The sequence below is a fragment of the Diorhabda sublineata genome, chromosome 2, assembly GCF_026230105.1.
Source record: "Diorhabda sublineata isolate icDioSubl1.1 chromosome 2, icDioSubl1.1, whole genome shotgun sequence".
In the NCBI taxonomy this organism is placed as follows: Eukaryota; Metazoa; Arthropoda; class Insecta; order Coleoptera; family Chrysomelidae; genus Diorhabda; species Diorhabda sublineata.
In genome coordinates, this window is record NC_079475.1 from 6,793,140 (window position 1) to 6,808,888 (window position 15,749).

At 33.3% G+C, this 15,749-nt stretch overlaps 1 protein-coding gene across 6 annotated transcripts in view; it reads right to left on the reverse strand.

Annotated features, from left to right (window-relative positions):
* The window catches only part of LOC130440832 (uncharacterized), a 226,311-nt gene that overhangs the window by 200,698 nt on the left and 9,864 nt on the right, over nt 1-15,749 (reverse strand). The window lies entirely within an intron of this gene.

Consider the following 15,749-nt stretch of genomic DNA (forward strand, 5'->3'; position numbering starts at 1 on the left):
AGTTTTTTGATTCAAATGATGAGAATTTTGTATTAGAACTCACCTTGAGTGCGGGAATACAAAAAATATTTATTATTCCTACGTTTTCATCAAATATTAACCATCAATAGAGGTAGACTGAAAATTTGTGAGGATGTTTACTTTTTATATGTACTTCTCCTAGTCAAGAAGAGAATAAATTTATTACTGACTTGAAATAGGTAGAGGGTATTTCCCAGTATTTTCATATTTACTTTATTCCAAGCTGTGTGCATCTGAATAAGTCTAAATATCTCTCCTCCATAGCTTTCAACACTCCAGGTGTTATTCTCTAGTAACTATTTCATTTTTTAGCCAATTGATCGCTTCAGTAGCTGTAGCTTTCTTCGCTCTCGTCGTGGTCCTCTTTATCACTTATTATCTTCAGTCCTCATGTGTAGTTGCTTGAAATACGTCTTCCATCTTTCCTTATTTTTGTTTCCTTTGATAAAATTTCACAATTTCCATTCTTCATGTATTTAGTGTTTTTCGCCCGTTTATAAAGACTTGTTTTGCAAAACAATTTTTAGTTTCCTTTGCTTTCCAATTTTTTACAAAAGTATGTCTAATTCGTTTTCTCTGCTTTGGCTATTATGTATTTTATTTTTTCCTTCGTTTTTTTATAATTTAGTTTTGCTTGCTAGATGTTGCTTCCAATTGAATTTTTCTTTCTTATTTCTTTCCGAAAAGATTATAGTTGTACGGATACGTGTGTAAAATTTTTGACCAGGTTGTTGAATGTCCACATCTAATCAAGCAGAATTTGTAATTTTACAATTTTGTGAATAATGAATAACTTTTCTACCATAATAAAAGTTAATAAAGGTTTGAAAGACAGTAGTGAAAAAGTTGTGTGGTTTTTAAAGCCAACCAAAACACGATAACTATAAATTTCGTCAACGGTTTTTAAACAAAATTTTGATCGATATCCGTAGAGACTGCTGACACGACGCCGTCTTAAATCTACAAAGAAAATTACTTTGAAAAAAGCTTATTTATCATGTGCATAGAGTCAAACAAATCCCCCGCCCTAAGATAAATAAATAAAAAGAGAGAAATTCTCGTTGACTTGGTAAAAACTAAAGCTCTTGATTTATCACCGTATATCAGTCTAAAGTCTTATCCTTGCTGGAATTTATTATGGGACAATCGAAAGTTTTTTGTGTATATAATAAGGGTAGCTTGTATATAAGTGAGCTGAGTGAAAAAGCAAACATCTATCAATCCCCATTATTCGTTTTTTTCTCTATAGCAATAAACTTTGAGCGGATTATTGATGGAGAAACTTTTCTTTCTATTTATAAAATATGAGGTCAGCTTTGGAATATTACACGAGGTGTAGAAACTGATAAAAAACATTTTTACCACAATTTATTCATCTCACTCTGTTAGTTTCTTCTTCTTCTTCTTCATCATCATCATACTTTAAGACTTAGTTCTGTGTTTGCATCGATGATTGCCTAGTTGCAGTCGGGATGATGAAAACCACCTTTCATACCATCTTGTAGGTGGTCGTCCTGATGGTCGGGATGTATTTGGTTTTTCTTCCATTGCTATTTGTGCCAACCTGTAATTTGACATCTGATGCCTTTGTTGTTTGAGCTTTCACTTCATTATTTAGATATCTATTACTTGTAATCCGTTAATTTGCACGTTTAAATTGAATTGTTTTGTTTACCACCACACCAACAACCACAATTACACTGTCTGTTTCGATAACCGCTTTATCATCTTCAGATACTACGTGTTTTATATTAATCAATCAATTGATTAGAATTTTTTATTGAACTGAAAGGATTGTTAAAGAGAAAAATTTCAACTTATATTTTTTCAATTGAAATTTTCTTCACTATAACAAATTCTATTGACGTTATGTTAATACCCCTTATGCTAATTTTTATAATATTTGTTGCTCAATTTTCAACTTTTTTGTATTGTACAACAACCCCTCGAGTACATGCGGATTATGCCAGACTAAGATGACATTCTGCCAACTGTAATTATCGATTTTTGAATAAAACCTGTATCTGCGCTTGCCATTGTTATTGCAACCCCTATATCTTGGAGTATAAAGGGTCGGCAGGGGTGTTATTCCTGTTTTTCGTAGTCGTTCCCATGGTGAATGAATCGTTGTTACTTTCATTCATTTTAAAGCAGGACCGTGGGGAATAAACTATCCCGTAGGGTGCGATGAAAACTCGGACAACTTATTTTTTCGCAGATCAAATGAAAAAGTTTTTTTTGAAGGATAAGAATAAACGTAGAGGGTATATATTAAAGCATCAACTAACAGAGGGAGAAATTTAGATGTCTTCTAATTTTTTTGAACTTGTAAGATTTTTTGGGAGCGAGATCACAATTTGTTAGCTAATTCTGTAAATATTAGTACCATTTTATAGACTATTATACATATGAAAGTTAATTATAAACAAGAAGACAACACAAACTACAAAAAATACGAAATCTTTTCAAGGTGATGAATTTGAACCAAAAAAGCAGAATCTCAAGATATTCAAGCAAAAATGTACCAAATGTACTTATTATATAAGCTTACTCTGTTTTCTGAACTGGCTATGTGATTGAATCTAATGAGGGTCCTCCTACATATTAATTTTTTCATCAATTCTCATCAATTTCATAAATCTTCGATGCTGTGAGGAATGTTTTCAAATTGGAGGAATCTCCATATCCTTGGGATTCCTCACTCTTGTCTTTATTAAAACAAACTTGCAGAACTATAATTTTATTATCACTTTCAATACCTAGACTTATACGAACTAAATAGCAGCGTGGTCTGTTGTGTCCTGACGAGACCCAAGTAGATCAAAACCAGTCGACAGATCATGCTTTTCTTCTCAGAATTTGGAGTTATCTGATATACAGAATGTTCCAAGACTTGATACAAAAAATTCGGAAGTGACATAAAAAAATTGTGTATTGATTCGGACCCAAAATTAGATTTTTCAATAGTTTAAGATTTTGTATCCAAATTGTTATTGTCAGTTAATACTTTTCATACTTTTTGAATCGTCAGTAAATCAAATGAGGCTTCTTTTTTTTTTAATTCTCCTAGTTGAAGATGAAAAAAGATATAATCTGAGTTCAATTTTAATAGAGAATTGATTTCTTGATGTTTTAGGACCTTTAAGTACCTTGTAATAAGGATGTAGTCTTTTCGAAGTCTCTTTAAAGGTAAGGTTGTGGCTGTTCTATGTTTTATTTACATATTTAGACTTTTGCTCCCCAGAAAACTGAACCATTTAATTCTAATTCATTTTATTAACATTATGTACTACCTGAAGCTCATTTTTAGATATAGTCTCCAAGTAATAATTTAATATATCAATTGAACGTACGTCGTGACTCGTTAATTGGATTCGCAAATTCAGTGGAGATAGCACTAGTACCGTTGTTTGTAGTCATTTTCAATTCGGATTGAATACTCCAAACGATAAGCTTTTGTTTGCGGATCTGAGTCCGAATCAGTTTAGTGAAAGTGCGCATGCGATCGTTCTCAAAACTGATTGATATTGAGACTCAAATGGATTGAAATAGGTGGAAAAATTCATCTATTTGCAACGGCCAATCAAATGTATTATATTTAAATGGTTCCAAGAAAGATTAAACAAAAGAATAGTTATTTAAAAGTATTGCTACCTATTGAAACTTTCATAATTCCATAACTGTTTATAATCAAAATCATTGCATTTGATAATTCTAATGAACAAGCTGCGATTGGTGTAATCTCTGATATATTCCAGATAACATGGCAATGTTTATTTAACATATAGGTGTTTATATTCCGTTACATCATCGTTGATTAATTTGATGTCAACATCGGTTGGTACAAAAATTCATAAATTATATTCATTTTTTCGCATTCACTGCTTCAATTAGATTTTGGTAATGAATACCATTAATTTTATGAATCACTTGGGCCTCAATTAGCGATATTTTGAAGCACTGGATGAACTACCTTCCGAATAAGCTGATGTGACATACGCAGACTAATGTGACAAAGCAAAGGTAAAATTCTAAGTAGATTTCATGACCCTAGAGAAGTAATTTTCATTTAATCGGAAAAGAAAACGGTAACGGAACTTTGTGAATGCAAAGGCATTTGATAAATCAGCTCTACAGTTATCTTATAGCTTTCCCAAACAAAAATCGGGAAATCACAAATGAAGAGTAGAAATTGTTTTCTTTTTTAACATTATCTAGTTAGGACAAATACCTATAGCACATATTTTTGCAACTCCTTATAAATGTAATATCAAACGTGCACCGCTTTTTAAAGAAATGTAGTTGATTGATCTACAATTTGATAGCATGTACGAGAGTTTACAGCCTCAATCTGAAGGTATCAGATGTTAATATTAGTTAGGAAATTTATTTGCGCATGCGTTAAGAGATTCTCACTTATTGATGCTTATTAGTAACTCTATATGAAACCTGAATACACAATTGCACTCCTGGAATGAAAAACCGCTCAAGATAATGAATGTCAGAGGGTGAACCTGTCTCCGAAAAACGCAAACACGGTGGGTTAGGTAGGAAACTTTTTAGACGACCCTCATATAAATGTGAACTGCTTTTATCAATCATTTTGCGCCTGTATAGAGGTGATATTGATACCAATATTGATTATCTTGTTTTTCAACACCTTCATACTCAAGTCTCTCATTTAATTTAATTTTAGTTTCTATGCTTTTGCCTTTCAGACATTCGCTTAGGCATAATCATTATACTGCTGTAACTTTTTTACTATTGTATTTTCTGCAAATGATGTTTATACAGATATAACAATCCAGTTTGTTGCAGACTTGGCCTAATTAATAATGGATGTTTGTGACCTCGAGTGTCGAACGCAACTTTGTCAAAAATCGAAAAAACCGCACTAAAATCATTTTTTTCCAAATGTTGGCGATTGTAACCCTAAGAGGCTAGTTTTTGAAATACGGCAGTTTTGATTTTTTGTAGACTTGTTTATAATATTGATCTAATGAATAATCCAAGTCAAATGACATTTGTTTCATAAAGCTGCTGACTACTTCAAGCAGAGGAAAATGCTGATGGGCTCATCATTACTACAGCCTTTACTTATGACATAGCGGTAGTTATTGGTGAGGACATTGAGATGCTGATCATCCTTTCTGTGATCTCAAATCAACGTGAAACTTTTTACAATAAATGGGAATGGATAAAACATAAGGTGTCATATATTTCAGCATCGCTTCTTCAAAATCCTTTTGGAAACCAGAGCTTTCCTCACCATACATGCGTTTAGTGGTTGTGACTCGACCATACTGCTTTTTTTGGCTTACGGAAAATGCAAATGATGTCCATGGTCGAAAAAAACGTTGAAAAACATGCTGCGATTTGTGTCGACAACAACTCTACACCTGACGAGATAGCAGCTGCAGGAGTGCGTGTCGTAATTTCTCTATCCGGAGGCAACCTCAACCATAACCTTGACGAACTCCTACCAAAATCAGCCTCAATATAACCAGATTACTACTACACGAAGTTCTCCTCAATTTCACTCCTTGTGGACATACAATCTGGTACAAATATGTCCTTGCATCAGTTACATATCATTCATCATTTTCTATTCTCAGGTACAGGCGTGGTTGGGAGTCATACTGAACCCTCTCTCATGTTGGCGGATATCCAAGCCATGAGGCCTCAACCCCAAAATGATGCAGCCCCACAACACTTCTTGTAGATTATTTCTTGCGGCTGCACGAAGGGTTGTTGGAACGCGTGCAGCTGCATGAAGGCACTGTACTGTGACAATATACCGGCTGTCCAATGTCGAAATGGAGGATGACTTGAGGGCATAAGACGTCGACGATTCATCACAATCCCTCCTGGATGGACGAACGTTAATCGGGACTTTCTAAAAGAGCTAAAATGATTTAATTTTTTGATTTCGATTATTATTCAATTTTCTAACAAATTAATTTATAAATTATTTTGTTGTACTTATCTTATTTACTTTATTATTTGTAGCTTTATAAGTAATAGACGATATCAAAGATGAAATTGTTTTATTCGAAAATAATAGTAAAACTGACATAAATAAATATCTATCAATTCTTCTACATTTCTCTCCTTTTTCTCCAAATTGTTTATTCCATTCTCTTCCTAATTCATTCTTCACCTTTAAACATCATCGTTTTCTTTTTTAACATCCCATCATGAAAGTACAGGGCTTCGTTAGTATAATCGGAGTCAAAATTCAATCAAGAAAAGACAGAGAAATTCGAAAAAAATGATAGACTTTGAGAAGTTTAATCTCGGTATCTATTGTATGTACAGAGACAGGTCTAGTAACAGTAGCGAGTTTAGACTACTTTGAAAACGTTTTATCAAAAACTAGTTCTTTAGGTTTTTAATCGCCAAAATTTTAAAAGTTACAACGTATGTTGTGAGGTATAAAGTTATAAGAGGTCTTTAAGTGTCTATCTGTATTGGTAAAGGTCATTTTGGTATTTAAAAATTATCGAGCCACAGATCAAATTGATTTAAAGCAAGTTCAACGCTCTCTGTTACGTAAAAGACAGAAAGAAGAAATTTAAAATATTTGTTGGTTATCATTAGTAATGAAATAGACAGTGACAACAATTATTTAAACTATATTAAAATATTATACATAATCAGAATGTAGCTGACTAATTTCATTTGTAGTTTGTTAGACTGTAGTCCACATCAGTACCGAATTATCGAATGCATACCATTAAAACTTTATATAAATGCTTAAGTGGAGGAATCGTTCGGAATTTCAAATTAAGTTAGTTTTAATGCTTTCAAAATAGATAATTCCAACTTTAGTATCTAGAAAGTTCGAAAATAGTTTCTGTTACGCTTAAAATTTAAAAGTACTTCAAATACTTCGTATCTGCTATTCATTGTTCATATTAAAACTTTAAAATACACAGTTCCAATATTTAAATTTGGTAATGCCTCCAAAAATAAGTTATTGAGTTTGGGTTTCAACTGTGCCATACGTCGTGGGGACTTCTCCAGTTTATAAATGTATAAATGCAAAGGCCTAAAAATAAACTAATGTTTTACTTGAAAAAACTGCATACATAAGTTTCTTGATACACCTTTGTTCATTGGCCAATTGGCTCTTCTGGTTGGTAGGAATGTTAAAGTTCCCCAACGATTCTTGCTCGCTCTGCTTTTTGGAAATCGTTGGCACCTAACGAATAACAAGTTTTTTTCAAAAATTCACATGAAGATGATCATGTAAGATTTAATTTACTATTGCAGATTGAACAACAAGAGTTGCATCAATCAGTTGATTGGTGCACCTCGGATCATATCTCACCATCTCTTGATGTTTTCAAACATCAAGAACATGGCCGTGTCTCATCACCAAGCGATATCCGTCCTCTTTCATCATCAAATACGCGTTGTAACCTAAGCTAATCTAACCTAACCTAACTGTATAAACTGTTGTACACTCAACAAATCTTGAAATCATCGTAGATAATATTTCTATGCTAAATCGTATATACATCTATTTACTAAGTGATAGCAGCACTTGAACTGCAGTCACGGCTTATCCCAAAATATACAAAGTGGCCCTCGTTGTTTCAATATAAATTTATTAACTCTACAAAATGCACTAATCAACCGAAGCGTTTTCGGTTCAGATTGCAACCGATGAACGAATTTAGAACATTCTAGATAAATTACAACTCAGCTTTTACTCTAATACCTTTGTCATTTTATTTCAAAAGAAGTTACATTCCGTTTTATCGGTTTCTTTCAATTCAGATCGATACAATCTGGTTTGAAAGCCACAAAGAATTTCTTTTCTTTTTGAAGTCGACATTAGATCTTTATAGATATATAGAAAAAGTACCATTATTATTAGGAAATGAGAATATGATATCCTAATTGGGGCATAATACGATATGTATCATATTTATAGAGAGATTTTTTCAAAACCTAGTCCCACACATCAAATCAGTTCTATTCATATATAGTGTGTTCATAAACTAATATTTCAATTTCAATAATTTAAGCCAGATACTACAGGACAGCATCTACACATGTTGTGGTGGTAGTAAGATTCTCTTTATTTTATTTTTCGAAGGCAAGAGAATTTACAGGAGTATCTTGTATGTAGGACAAAAGTAACAGCAACATCGACCATGTCAAGACGATATAGAGATGGCAATAACGTATTGAACACACTGTTTACACTACTACTAAACACTCACAATTACACTGTCCACTTTCAGCATTTGAAGACAATAACGAGTGTTCGTGTAGTGGTAGTATGAACAGTGTGTTCAGTATGAATATCACCACCGATTCCAGAAATTACAACTTAGGAATGGTAATAACGGTAGACAGAAAAATAAACCAGTAAATGGAGATGCAGTCTGAGAAAGGACCCAAGATTATGGATGGAAGTTTTTCTGGTATCATCACTGGAAATTATTGAAAGTGGAACTAGACAAGACTTATGGAAGCATCACTCAATAATATCATCAAGTTTATGCTGTGCGAGGGTTACTACTTAAGTTTGAAGAAGAGAACAAATATTTATAATTTGATACAGTTTTGCATGCTTTTGAACCAATCGTCGAAGCATTTATCCCATTCCGATTGAGGTACATCCAAAACATGCGATTTGAACGCATCAATCGCTTCTTCAGGTGTAGAAAAACGTTGACCTCGCAATTTATTTTTGATCTGCGGAAATAAGAAGAAATTATTGGATGTCAAACAAGGACTGTACGGCGGATAATCCATCAATTCTATATTTTGACTGTTAAGTAACATTTTGGTTTGAACTTATGTGTGGGAACACGCTTTGTCGTGATGGAGAAGGAATCGTCTTCTCTGATTTTTTTCAAACACTTCTGGCAAACGAATGCTGGTGTACCATTCAAAATTGACCATTCTACGTTGTGCAATTAGATACTAATTAGTAGATAGATAGATATCTCCCCAGACTTGGAGATAACGAAAGATAACAAATTATTCGAAAGAAGTATCGGGGTATTTAAAGAGGCATATATGGGGTGTATATCGAAAAATTGATATGCTAGGTCCACATCGATATCAAAAAGGTATATACGAGGTGTATCACTTAACGGTTCGATGTATTTTTCGTTAATTACAGGAGTCATGTGACCGTGTAACATCGTAACACCAATCCATTAAAAGACATTTTCCGTTGGATTGTCATAAAACAGGTCAAATATATATGTTTGAGCACGAACATCCCATTCCCATCGACGTGCTTTGTGCGCGAACGACTTTTATTGGATTTGACTCATCTTGAAGACTCATACAGTAGATTGTTGTTTAGTTTGCATAAATTCATGATTCGTCGCCTAACTTAGAGCCGTCTATGAAGCACCACTATCCAATTTTTTTTTTTAATTTGTTTAGACCACGAGACTTTTTTGAGCGATTGTCAAATTTTGCGGTATCCAACGAGAATAAATCTTCAAATGTATGTGTGTGGAACTAATGTCCAAGTATGCCTCAATCTCACGGAATGACATATACGATTTTGCAATATCGCATAGCATCGTTGTTTTCTGTCAAACCAGCCAAAAATCGAAAGGAGTTGTTGGCACACTCTTGTTGGTTGAATCCACATCGAAAGTTATAGAAAATCATCGCAATTCATTTCCATTTTTTTAACAAGATGATTGTTTCAAGTATCTGTAAACAATTCAATTAGCATTCGAGTGTCAAACTTTATGATGGCATTGTCAGATTTGACATATTGACATTAGTGTTGTCATATCTCAAAACTTAAGCAACAACCTTCGTCCAAGAAAAAATAGTGACAAAGACACGATTCTTAGATAAGGAATGCTGCCTGACATGATTTAAGGAATATCAAACGAACATGGAAATTCTCCTCAACTAGAACAAAATTACTTAATAGCCTGGGAAGTGAGGAACATTCATGTTCATATTACTAGTTTAATAGATTTTGTGGAAAGGAAAATATATACAGTGTGTACTAAAATATGTTTTTAAATAAATTATTTTGGAGGAACATATTACCTCAAACAGATAAACTGAATAATTTGAAAAAAAACTTTTTTTTCAAAACTAAAAAGAATTTAAACATTAATAAATAATGCACATACTGTATACGTCACATTTTCCATGTTTATAGGCATTATACATTGTATAATATTTAATCAACTCGAAGTCATCATTTAGGAGATTACGAAATTGGAACAATTTATTTTAATATTTACAGACCATATCGTGTGGATAATGACAAAGATTAATCTAGAGAAGACGAAAGACGTAGCCAATCAACAAAGATAATACCACAATTGTATTTAATCATCTTTCGAAATGACTCAACATTTGCCAAGGTTATTCAACGATGACTGCATTTTTTGTAACAAACTTTGTATGCTATAATTGAATAAAAACAGGCCAAGCACCTTCTCTTTGTGAACTCAAATTAAAAAAGTGTATAACTACCTGATACGTGAGATAATTGAAGCATTTCATAAGTAAAAGATTGTATAAAGCGAGCAAAAAAAGCACACATTTTTTTAATGGAAATGTCTATCACAACAATTTATGTAATTCAAATCAATTATTGTGTCGTTACTTTTTAAAATGGAAATAGAAGTCAGAACATTCAGTATTAATAACATTATTACAAAAATTTTTGTATACATGTGTCTTAGAGCTAAGTAACAAAAATCCAAGCCTAGGAAAAATTGATAATCTTGTTTTAAGCACTCAGAAACACTCTTAGTAAGATGAACGATTGTCTTTCGAGTTATCTCGTTCCAATCATCTTGAATCTCATGTCGAAGTACTTAGGCCCTTATTACACGAGGCAGGCATGTTGTATAAGCAGTTGCAAGTCTGGCTGACGAGCAGAGCAGCCAGAAAATCACCAGCTATGAAAGAAGACGAGAAATGAGTACACAGTTCGCTGTTCACTATAGATTATAACATTTGGTAAATATGACAATCAAGATGAGTTATGAATATTTCTTCTATCACTACTAATAAAAAAAAGGAAGGGAAAGAAAAAGGAGGGCAATGCATATACAATTTTTTCTTTAAGAATATCAAAAGGATTATATACTTTTTGAAGACCTATTTGTAGATGACAATAAGTTTTTAAATTACTTTCGCAAGTCGAAATCAAGTATTTTCGAGCTATTAGACCTAATAAGAGATGACATAATTGGGATGGTACTGTACATAGAAGTGCAACTAGACTGAGAAGCCAATGGTTACCGAGCTGGGCGATCAGTCGGCAACCAAAACGTGACTGGATAATTGGTTGCCTTTGTCTAATGAACCAATTCCCGGTGACGGGGTAAGTAACTAGTTGCCTCGTCTAATAAGGCCCTTAGAGTTTGTAAATGATGAGTTCAACGTCCAAAGACGTAATTGAAGGGTTTCTTTAATCCCAAGAGATAAATTGGGTTTTTTAATCGGAACCAAAAAAAAAACAAATGGACATGACTTCAACTAGTTTATTATTTGAAAGTAATATTTATATAATTGTAACTAAATAGTTAGGTTAAATTATTGGTACTAATATTCCAACTTAGTATTTTTAGATACGTTCAATTTGACAATCTTTCAACTAGTCAAAGAAGACATATATTGTTCCGTACCCATAGATGTCGTTAAGTAGTCGAGAAATCGCAAGTGACGAATTCACATATCATCAGTAGCAGCTCTTGGGCATTATCTTAGTCAAAATATAGAGCGAAAAAATTTGGTTCTATCACTTCCTGCACTGCTTGTCGGTGTGATGTGTGCCCAAAGCAACACCACAATTCCATAAAAGCATTGAGAATATCATCTTTCATCACGCCGCGTTCTGACCATTCCACACCAATCATGAATGACGTAAAAAAATCTCAATTCATCACCTCTCCAGTATATTTGGATCAACTCAAGGGATACTTAGAATACATGCCTCATGTTGGCACAGAAACAGGTCCATCAAAACTCTGGACATAGATTACAAATTCTTTTTTCTATAATATCGCCTCTTTTGTAGTCGACGTCTAGTTTGTATTCCAATTAGAGACTTACCCCTTGTATATCCCCAGTTTATCTCTGTCAATCGATACATTTGTTGGTACCTGTTTTTTACACTGTGATATCTATTCTTTAATGTTATTTGTCCCATGACCATCTGATTTTTTCGCTTCTTTCCTGATAAATAAATATTTTTTCCCGATTTCCGTCTGAGACTTTTCATCTCTGTGATCTTCAAGAGTTGTTTGTTTACGCTTCCGGCCTTGTTTCTTATGTATAAGTCATTATTGTCGTACTACGTTCTGAACACATTCGCTTTTGCTTCTTGTCCTCTTACTTCGTCTTCTACGTCTCCATAACTGGTTATGTCGATTTCATTTTATTATATTTGATTTTTTAGTTTTAATTTGCATCTAATGGGCTATTCAATCATAATCATAAAAATTAGTTGTTTTCTAGCTGTAACACCAGAAGCATATCAGCTCCAACTTTTGGATAATAGAGCTTCGAGACCCCGGAATACCCTCCCCATAGGTCAGACCTCATTCTTTTACACTTTTATCCCTTCCAATCCTTCAAGAAAGACGATGTTGTCTGTACTTCATGACCATTCAAACATGAAGGCATATAGAACCCACTGGCTCGCTGTACAAGGTGGAGAAAATTTGCAAAATAAAATTTTACATTAAAGAGGGACTAATTATTATTATTAATTATTAATGACCATTTGTTTTCACTTGATATAGACAAACATATTCCTAGCGGATTTAAAAGTTCCAATTATTAAAAATTATTTGGTCTAATAGATAGAAGTTTGTTGAACTAACTAATAAATTTGGTAGTTCAACAAATTTTTAATTACAGTTAATAATTTTATTCCATATAGATATGATATTATATAATTTTTAATAATCAGGAGGGTTAAGCAAACATTGAGAAATGTTAACAATTATTTACTTCTCACTGATAAAAACGTGTGTAAATGGTTTGATATAATCCAATTGCATCCCAGTGGAGTCACCAATTCGTTCAAATACAGATAAGACTTTCTATTTATTGCTTTATGAAAATAAATAAAAGGAATATTCTCTAAAATTAAGTGGAAAGCAAAAGAAGCTTGAGTTGAGAACAAACGAGATATAAGAGGATGAGATGAAATTAGAAGAAATTACAGATGTCATTAGAAAGTTGAAAAACTGGAAAGACAGCTGGACTATGTTATGGGCAGAAAACATTCCCAAACATTGACAATAATATACAATGAAAAGAAGATACCAATAGATTGGATAATAGGTTATTTACCAGAAACGACACCAAGTGATCCACAACAATTACAGAAAATTGTATTAAAAGTGCTATCGAGATAAATACTGATAAGAAAAAGAGAACTAAAGTTATAAGAATCTCAGAGCGAGTTCAAGAAAGCAACAAGCATACACGATCATTTTTTGGCAATAAAACAAGTTATGAAGAGATCTACGAACATAAACGTCAAAGTATACCAAGCATTTACAGACTACCAACTAAGTACCAATAGAAATAGTGAGAGAATGGTTACATAATAAAAACATATCACGAAGCTCATACATACAAATAGTGAGTCTTTATTCGAAAAACTAAAATCATGTCAGATATGACAACTAATTTCCAGTACAATAAACGAGGACGAAATTCTATGATGGGAGTAGGTCAAATATCTTGGAAACCATTTGGATAGTAGACGTTCTTGGAGGAAACACCTCTTTACTAGAAGAAAACAGATTGGGATTAAACTTGAAAACTATATTGGATAATTTGCGAAACATTATCCATCGAGAGTAAATTAATGGTATATGTTGTATCTACTGTTATTGCGCCACTCACGATTCTTATTAAGCAATCATTCATTCTGTCACTTGTCATATTATTATTATTTGATTTAGTGTCACTATCTTTATTATTCGATTTAGTTTAATATAACCAGCGTTTTTTCAAATCAATTTGGTATAACAACAAATTAGCGATGAGGATAAAGCAAAAACCGATTGTAGATAAGTGTCTTGGTTCACGCCATTACATGGTGAAACTAGATACTGGACATGTGCTGAAAGCGACATATTAATCAATTTTAGTCATCCAGGGTTCCAGTTCATAGTTCAATTGAAACACAGATTGGTGAAAGAAAGTTCCAATTGTGTTTGGTATTCCTCAAGGTCGTCCTCAAAACCCTTTTCCTGAGAGTCATGGTCCAGTTCAATTGCTGTTCCAGTAGTAGCCGGTAATCCAAGAAAAGCAACCTCAAGAAGAGCAGCTGTTGCCTACGACGCAGGAACCAAAAGATACTCATGTAGGCCGTTCCATCCGTACCATAAAAATCACAGACTACCTCAGAGACTATCCAATAAAGATTTTTCTTTCAACCTTCATATTAGTGGAGGAGATCTGTTGTATACTACAGTTATTGTAGCACTCTTGATTCTAATCAAGCAATCATCCATTTATCATCATCATATTATTATTATTATTAGATTTAGTTTCTACAACTACAAGACGTTCACATAACCAGCGTCTTTTCCATCAATTTGCTATAACAACAAATTGGCGATAAAGATAAAGCAAAAACCGAGTAGACATAACTGTTTTGATTCGCGTAATTTGGTCATCCAGGGTTCCAGTTCATAGTTGTTCAACTCAAGCTCAGAATGATGAAAGAAATGACAGTTGTCTACCTTCAATTGTTTTTGACACTAATCAAGGTCGTACTTGAAACCTTACTTCTTAGAGTCATGGTGTCATATTATTATTATTCGATTTAGTTTCAATAAGTACAAGCCGTTTATATGATCAGCGTCGTTTCCAATCAATTTGTTATAACAGTATGTAAGACAATACTTAAACCTATTTGGACATAACATTCTAGCTGTGGGGTTCTGCGTCTACATCAAGTATACATTACTTGTCAAATGTTTTTGCCCACCCCATAATCCATCCATTAAATTTGGAAATAATACATTTTAACAAATTTATTTTCCATTTCGTCAGGCGAAAGTTAAAACGGTGTCTTACAAATCAAAAATTTTCTTTCATACGAGCGTGTTTATTTTGTCGATGAGTACGACAAGTTAAAACTTGCAAGTACCGTCTGGTTTGTTTATTATTCCTTTAACTGTGAACTATGTCCTCAATAGTTATGATTGTAGTTTAGTACTAGTTAGCCTTGTGAGAAGCAAAAATATGCTGTAATTTACACTTTATAGACCAGGATATTCTTCTGGGAGATTCCTATACGAATTGTTTTCATTCTACTAAGTAGTAAAATGGGTAAAACCAACGAATTAATGGTGCATTAATCACAAGTCTTCATAGTCTAGGCAAAATTAACCGTACTGTCACCGCCTAAATAGAAATACCTCGACTTATCGTGGGAAATATGCATCCACCAAGAGTTTTGGCGATAGAAAACGTTCAGGGCAACTCAAAAAACCAGAAACGCCGAAGATAAACGGATTGTATTAAACGTGATACACGACTCACGGTTCCAGAGATAGCAACTCAGATTAATGAATCTAGGGATCCGCCTTCAAGTACTTCTGCATTACAGTGGAAAGGGGATTGAGAGAAATTGGCCTTTTAGGAAGAAGAAGAAAATAAAAATTGCACGTATGAAGAATGAGAAAGATGTAGTTCGTTCTGGCAAGCGTCTAATTGACAGAAAATTTATCTTCCTACAT